Genomic DNA, 8,456 nt, shown 5'->3' with positions numbered 1-8,456 from the left:
CAGTCTCATGGGTCTGATTGAAAAACAAACAAACAACAGAAAATAAGTTCAATATGTGCTGCTTAAGACTGGGGTTCCTGTTAGTTAAACAAAGCTTCCATTAGTGGATCTGAATTATTCTCTGGTTTGACTACTTCTAAGTAGCCTTTCTACACAGAGCAGACTTGGTGGCTCTGAGTTGACTGGAATCTCTTTAAGGGCAGGAACCATGATTGATCATCTTTGCTTCTCCCATTCCTAACCCGGACCAGATAACTGTGGATCACTGAAGAAATGAGTGAATAAACAGCAGGTCCCACCATATGTGAGCCCTTTGGTGTTCTTCCCACCGTAGGGCCACTCCCCTATCTCCTAAAAGAGGCTTGACTGACTCCAAACCATTTGCTTCCTGTCATTACTAAGGCAAGGAACCAGTCCTGCTCTCGCTTCCCACTCTCTTCTTCCTGAAAAACCCCTTTCCCTGAACTGTGCTCTTCTTTTCGTGATCAGAGTCACCGTGAAGGAGACAGTGTCCCAGGAATGGAATTTTGCTCAACTACCCTATTGTGAGGCACTATATGTTTGTATATTTTGTATAACATCCACCAGAAGCTTCTTACAGAGCCCGTCTTTCCTCCAAATGAGTTTATTAATTAAGAGATAATAGTGACTCAAAGAAGGATAAAAGCAAGATTTACCTTGAATAATCTAAATTACTAATAAAGTATCCATGAGTGAACATGAGTTGACTCTTCTAAATAGTCTTTCCATTTGTACTACTTGTTACTTATTTCATAGCGATGATGATGATGATAATCAATGTATATTAAGCCTTTGCCTCATACTAGTCACTCCTGTAAGTTTTTTATGAGTTTTATTGCAGTTACGCCTTGTAACAACTCTATGACATATGTACTGAGACCCTGTTGTTACAGTCAAGGAAGCTGAAACAGAGAAAAGTAAGTTATTTAAAATCACACAGTCGGTAAGGACAGAACCAAGAGGGAAGCCAGCCCACCTGTCTCCAGAGCTACCAGTCTGAACCATTATGGTTCTTTAGTTGAAATGGAATAGACATACTAAAAGGTGACACAGTATCTACCCACTGAGCTGGAAAGAAGCCACAAGAAAATCCCATGACTATATTGTAACCAGTATTCCCATATTTCTCACCTCACTCATTTCGTGAAACAACATTGTACCCCGTGTGAGAGGAACCCTGCAGAGCCAGGTGGGAGGTCTGGAAGCTGCCCCTGGATGTCAGCTCTGCTCACTTAGGTCAGGCAGCAGAGATGACCTGGGTTACCTGTGCTCCTTTAGAAACCTTTGACGTATCAAGCACCTCAGTAGGCTTGAAATATGCTACAAATAAATGGCCACCTTCCTGCACAGATAATTTCCAAGCCCCATGGTACACACATTGTGGAAATCCGAGTTGGTTCAGCAGACTCTCTCATCCAAATGCAGTGAATACTTGCTATGGAAATCCTGACAGCTCCCCCACTTCTAGCACCATGTGGCGTTAGGCCCATGACTCCAACCAACAGCGCCTGTCATTGCTGTGTGTTCACCGCGTTACCCAAGAGGGCCAGGCTCACTGCTTCTCAGCATTGCCCTGATCAGCTGGGCTCCCCTTTGTGACTCAGAAGTCCATAATTAGTAGCCTGTTTCGAACCCACAGAAAAGGTTGGAACTTGAAACTCCAGCTGTGTTCTTCTCGTTTCTCACGTGCTCACTTGTTAGATTCTGAGAGGAGAAGGTCAGGCTGCCAGTCTGTGGATGGAACACACTCCAGCTCTGTGTTTCATGGCTGCTGCACCTCCACAGGACTAGTGAGGAGTCGCTTGCTTGTGTTGGTGGAAGCCTCTGCGGTTCCAAGGCGAGAAGTCTAGTGTCCTGAGTGAAAAGATGTCATGCAGCGTGAGGTTTGCACTTTAGCAAGCCAGATCCAGGCTCCCCACACGGGCTTGCAAACCCTTCCTTCAGAAACAGGCAGGGCTGGCGTGTGGTTCTGAGATGTGGAAAATGGGGTGAGAGGAACGTGGTAGAGCAGCTCTGCTTTCTGTCTCTGCTGACTCAGGGCAGCTTCTGACGCTGAGATAAGTGTTACTGTCCAGTGACAGAGAGCCTTGCAGTGATGTACACCTGTCATTCGGATGACGTTAGGGCTCTGGACTGATCTTTGTACCACTTTCTGCCCTTGCCTGCTTGTTCCCACATGTGAGTGTTTCCCATTCGTATCATCTTCTGCTGGGCAGGAAATGGCCTCAGCTTCTCAGCTCTGGACAGCACTGAGTGTGTTCCTAGCACTCAGCCGGAAATATTTACCAGCATCTGAATGTTCTTTTTCATCTATTTCAACATTATTTTACAGTATTAATCTTAGTCTGAAAGGTATTTCCTGATAACCATTAAATATTTTTAAATGAATTTGATAAGAACATATTTTCATTTTTGATCACATCTAATCTCAATTTTATGCCAAACTGTTTGGTTTTCACATGACAGCTGGCAGTCCCAGACCACTTTATAACCAAGACTAAGTAATAGGAAACTATAGTAAGGTCTTTGTCACATCTTTTGTCATTCTTGCAAAATATGCTTTGAAGTACCATCATAAATGTTTTAAATTAAACTTAGCAAAAATAAATGCATAGACTACATTTAGTGCCTGCAACACTCTTGGTTTTAATCTTCTTTTCTCTCTCTCATCAGCAAATTTGCTAAATATGGTAATTAACAGACTGTTTCTTCTTCATTAGTGAGAAAAATAAGCTAGTTTCATATTCATTTCTCTTAAAATAACTATTTTCTAAAGTTCCCTTTATAATCAGAACTCAACCGTTTGTGTTAATGGAGGAGAGAAAGGATCCAGATAAAACCATAGACAATCACAAATTGTTTATATAGGGGAAAGTGCTGGATTTTACGGAGCAAAGCTGATTTACGGACCACTCACCCCTTTCTTACTGTCCTGGAGCAAGATTTAACCAGCGCAGATCTGCATAATGACACTATCATTGCAATAGCAAAGATAAGCAGTAGGGGCTTACAGCCGTGTGTCCCACTCCACTGTAGCACAGATCCCATCACCACAGAGAGTTTGTAAACAGGAACATTTGCTCACCCGTCATCCAAATTCTCTCATATCCCACATGTAAGCTCTGCCTAGACTCGATGGAAGAAGCTAAAAGAAATACACTGCATTCTCATTTGAGTTTGGAATTAAATTTCTTTATAAATATCATATCAACCCCCTCAGAGAAGGTTTCCTTAAAGAAATGTTGTGAGTATATGGAAGGAAAATGAAGACTGAACAGGATAAATGTCACTGACGTGTCACAGTGAGAACCACAAGACAGAGGACAAACAGTCTGTTTTCTCCTGCCATTTTTTTTTTAAAAAGATTGGCACCTGAGCTAACAGCTGTTGCCAATCTTTTTTTTTTTCCTGCTTTTTTCTCTCCAGATCCCCCGAGCACATAGTTGTGTATTTTTAGTTGTGGGTACTTCTAGTTGTGGCATGTGGGATGCCACCTCAACATGGCTTGATGAGCGGCGCCATGTCTGCACCCAGGATCCGAACCAGCGAAACCCTGGGCTGCCGAAGCAGAGCACCAGAACTTAACCACTCTGCCACGGGGCCAGCCCCTTCTCCTGTCATTTTATGTTCATTATTTTCTTTCTCTTCACCCAAAAAGTTAAGTTAGAAAGTCCTATTGCAGAGTATGGCAGACACGTTAGCAATGGCTGCCCCAAAAGTCACATTTCCAAAAATATCATGTTGAACAAGGGAAATATCATTTATCAACTTAATAAACAAACACTTTCTGTTTGCTTTTGGGGGTGAGGGCAGGGTGAGAGGAAGAGATTTATCTACAGCTCCTACCCTGCTGCTGAGCGCCTGCTCTGGACGTGTCATTAGTGAGCCTCCACGCGGCGTTTCCAGATGCAGGCATTTACACAGAGACAGCAGCGCCAGCGACAGAGAGGGAAATCCTGAGCTGCCTAATCTGGAGCTGTCATGAGATTCCATGTAATTCATAGGATTGGTAAGAATTCCACCCAAGGCAGGAGTTTAGTGTGATGTATGTGTGAACTTTTCTCTGGTCTTGGAGAATCACGTGGATTGACTGTTAATTTGTCTTCTTTTTTTCTGCAAAGTATATGTATTCACATAGGCTGAATGGGTACTAATTCCCAGAAATATGATTTTTAAAAAACGTTACGTCCATTTTTTGTTTTCTGTAAGTCCTTATTCCTGAAACAACAGAATCAGTAATTTGGAAACATGATTTAGTATGCAATCATTCCATTTACATTCCTATCGTTTGGAATGCATTTAACGCACAAGATTGTTCAAACTAAATGATGCACAGAATTTCAAGAGCTACAAGAAGACTTGGAGTTCGTCTATTCCTAACCTCTCATTTGAGAGATGAAAAAACAGAAACCCAGATAAGTTACATGCTTTGGGCGGGGAGGGGGAACCCACAGCTGCAAATCCCAATTTTCAATTTCTGCACAGATTGCTTTAATGCACTTTTCTGGTGACTGCTTAACTGAATGATGTCAGCTATGCTAATTTCACGACAAGTCATTGACAATGCAAGGGCCACACGATTCATCTGAGAACATGTGTATTTTTCTAGTGCAGCTGGGTGAGCTCTGCCAAGCAAGAAGTCTTAATCTGTGACAGACCCCACTGAAAAGGCCCCAGTGTGACGGATGGCTGTGCCAGACGCACAATTACAGTCCGTTACAGTCTTTGCTCCCTCAAACTGCCAAGCAGTAAATTTGTATACGAGCTAGGCACTTGTTGTTATTAAAGCTTCATTTTACTGTTTCTCTATGCAACAAACATTTCACTCACTCAAGAAATAAAAAGCCCTCAAATTACATATAGGCAGTCTTAGGCCTGTGGCTAGTTTGTCTGGGGCCCTTGAAAGTAATGTGCAAAGATTTTCCTACCTTTCTGTTTATTATTACAAATAGAAGTTCAGACTCATGGCTGGGGTAGGAGGAACAACTCGTCAAAGGAGCAAGCTGCAGGACGATTCCTGAAGAATCGATCTCCCGGCCAGGCCCGGCCCTTGTGTCTGCCCCGGCGTTATTCCTGTAGCTGGAGTAGGACACCTTCCCACCCCTCCTGATGGCCATCCGAGGTGTCCAAGCTTCTATGACCAGTGAGGTGACAAGCACGTTCGAAGGTGGCGCACACTGACCACTGATTGCCAAAGCTAGTCCAGGATGAAGCTGTTCCTCTGAAGCTACTTCTGAGTCATGAAACGTGCAGACGCCCTGCAGCAAAAGCAAATTAGCTCTAGATTTTCTGTCGAGCAGAGCCTTCTGATGGGACCATGGTGTGAATGCTCTCCAGCCACTTTGCTGAGGGCGAGGAGAGGATGGAGGATCCTCAGGCTACAGGAGGGGCACAAAACTCGTATTCCCAAGAAAAGAGTCTACATTAAATTCCTGGATAATTAAGGCAAAACACAAAAATTATTCATTCTAGACCTAAATGACCTTTTCTTGCTAAGAACTTTTGTTTTTGAGTTTCAGTGTTTAGTGTCTGAGGGAGGCTTACAAAGGCTACGCTTCTTGCACCCGGAATGTGCAGAAAGTCTGCAGCTATAAACGTCTGCACAGCAAATGGGCCTGTGCGGCGTGCTCCACCCGCAGCCTGCTAGGTAATTTACGTTGCTTGGGGACTGTAGTTTTCTAATAGATTGAACTGCTAGTTTTCAGGAGGATTTAATGAAATATTGAACCAGATGCCACTGGTCTGCCATGGCTGTGGGAGTGTGAGAAATGAGGAAATGTTGCTTTGTGAACAGCTCGGACCTCTGTGAGGAGGAAACAGTTGAGGCTTTAGTGAAAGAGTCACAGCCAAGAGATAACACGGCGGGTTTCACAGAACCGCGTCGGCACCCACGTCCTGGGCTCCTTTAGAGTAGTGGCTGTGTCTAGCCTGCGGCCCTTTCCCTTAGCCAGAAGAACCGTCTAAATCTGGAGGTAGGTGACAGGGGCTGAGCTGTTTCTATGTCATCATTGTTGTCTAGTGTTAATTCTCTGAATATCCCTATAATTCCATGGATGTGCTTTTTACCGTCTTCCCATTTTCAACAATGTTATCAGATAATTGGCATCAGGATTGAACTAGAGGATTTTTGCAAAGAAAATTGTCCCTTCAGAATTAAATTCTTACATGTCATTTTGAGAGCCCTGACAATTAGATTCTTTCCCTAATTTTTTTTTTAAAGATTGGCACCTGAGCTAACAACTGTTGTCAATCTTTTTTTTTCGTGCTTTTTCTCCCCAAATCCCCCCAGTACATAGTTGTATATTTTAGTTGTGGGTCCTTCTAGTTGTGGCATGTGGGATGCCACCTCAGCATGGCCTGATGAGCGGTGCCATGTCCGTGCCCAGGATCCAAACTGGCGAAACCCTGGGCCACAGAAGCCGAGCGTGCAAACTTAACCACTTGGCCACGGGGCCAGCCCCTTCCTAATGTTTTAAGATCATTTTTTAAATTACCAACCTGAGGACAAGAGGTTGTTTCTCAAAGAAAAAAGATTATTCAACTTCTGAGTTCAAATTTTTATTTTTATTTTTCTCTTTAGGAAAGACAAGTATTGCTAGGAAACAGGCTTTGGAGCCAGACAGACTTCACTGAAGGTCTCATCTCTCATTAGCAAACGAGTCATTTCTCAGAACCTTAGTTTTCTCAGCCGTGGAATGGGCATAATACCCACCTCACAGGATTTTTATAAGGAAAGCACCTGGTACATAGGTAGCACTCAAAATATTCTTTCCCTTCCTTCTTTTTGTTTATCAAACTATTAAAGCAAAACCTCCAATGCTTGATTTTATGTGATAACGCTGTGTGGGAACTTCAAAACTGTCTCATCCACAGACACCCAAGGAAAGGAAAACATTTTGAGTCTTTCTTGATTTAAAAATTGAAATTTTCTATCAAGTTTTGGAACGTTTTTGTTTTAAAACTGTTTTAAACACAAAGTAATACAATTTATCCATAAAAGATAAACATTTTAATTTTCATTATGAACTTTCATTTGCAGTGTATTTTTTTAAACTTTTAAATTAAATATTCATTGCAAATTCAATTGAGAAGAGTGCAGGAGGTACAACCCAGGTGAGGGGGAGAATGAGTGGATTCCTCTAGTGTGAGAGTGTGAGATGTCCACTTTTCCTTTAGCATTTGAATTTTCTAGAAAGGCTACTGCTGCTTTTTTATACTTTTAAAGCAATATTTTTAAATTAAAAAAAATATGGCTCTCCCACTTTTACCTCCCCTGAACCAACCCTGGGCAGGCAGCAAGCAGTAGTGTGCGGCGTGGACAGCTCCTGCCGTCCTCCAGGCGCGCAGCACAAGGCCAAGAGGAGGAGGAGACAGCGGAATCACAAAGAGGAGGGCCATGAGTACAGTGCAGATTCTGCCCTTCGCCTTCAAAAAGGAAAATACTGATTACTTGTTCAACCGGAAGGCTCGTTTCCTCAACTCTGTCCCCGGGATGAAACCAGCACTCCGCTCCCCCCACTCCCCTGCCCCGGATTCTTAGAAAAGGAAGAGAAAGAAAAGAAAGCCTAGAAAGACAAATAAAAATGAAAACAGCTATTTGAAAGGGTGGTGGGAAGGTGAGTGAATTTCTTTCTCATGTTTCATTCACATCATCACCGTATTTGTGCTATAATGAAGGCTAAGAGTCATCTAAGGCAGACCACGCTCTTCTGAAAGATGTGGGGGGGTGTGCAGTGTGTACATGTGGATGTGAGGGTGGGAGTATTGTGAGCGAACCTGTATGTGTGGAATGTGGAGAATGCACAGTGTGTGTGGAGTTTGGAGTGTGTGTGTGTGTAACAGAAATGTGGAGGTGCTTAGGGTGTCTGTGTGAGAGAGAGTGTGGGTGTGGGAGGAGGGTGGGTGTGTGGACCGGAGCGTGGATAGCGCTGTGTGTGTGTGGATCCTGGAGAGTGTGCACAGTGTGGTGTGCACAGAGTTTGGAGTGTGTGTGAGAGTGAGCGTGCCTGAGGAGTGTGGGTGCGGAGTGGTGCGTGAGGAGAGTGTGTACATTACGCGCGCAGTTGGAGTGTGCGAGGGAGGTACGCGGAGGGCGGGCGTGGTGCCCCTCCCCCTCGCGCCCCGCCCCCCCCCCGGCCCCCCAGCTCCCCCTCCACCTTCTCGCGCCCCGCTCCCCGCCCCCTTCCGTCCTCTCCCTGCCCCCTCCCTCCCTCCGCCCCTCTCCCTCCCCCCGCGCCCCCCACGCTCCGGCCCTAGCGGCGGCGGCGGCGGCTGGGGGCGGCGCGGGCCGGGGCGGCGCTGGGGCGCGCGGCGCGGGAGGCCGGCCCTCTGCGGCACGCGGCGGCTGAGGGGAGGGAGGGCTGGGACGCGCGCCGGGCGGAGCGCGCCGGGCCCGCCGGGGGCCGCAGACGGCCGCAGGATGTCCTTCAAGGTGA

General features: G+C 45.2%; 1 protein-coding gene across 1 annotated transcript in view; it reads left to right on the top strand.

Annotated features, from left to right (window-relative positions):
* Positions 1–7,540: 7,540 nt before the first annotated feature.
* ANKRD29 (ankyrin repeat domain 29) overlaps positions 7,541–8,456 on the top strand; it is a 56,304-nt gene continuing 55,388 nt past the window's right edge. The window contains exon 1 of the mRNA XM_046671755.1: positions 7,541–7,637. The gene's annotated coding sequence lies outside the window, so the exon portion shown is untranslated. The remainder of the gene's footprint in view (positions 7,638–8,456) is intronic.

Source organism: Equus quagga, chromosome 9, assembly GCF_021613505.1.
Source record: "Equus quagga isolate Etosha38 chromosome 9, UCLA_HA_Equagga_1.0, whole genome shotgun sequence".
NCBI classification, from domain to species: Eukaryota; Metazoa; Chordata; class Mammalia; order Perissodactyla; family Equidae; genus Equus; species Equus quagga.
Note: the sequence above shows the minus strand (reverse complement) of the source record. Positions and strands in the feature narration are given on the sequence as shown.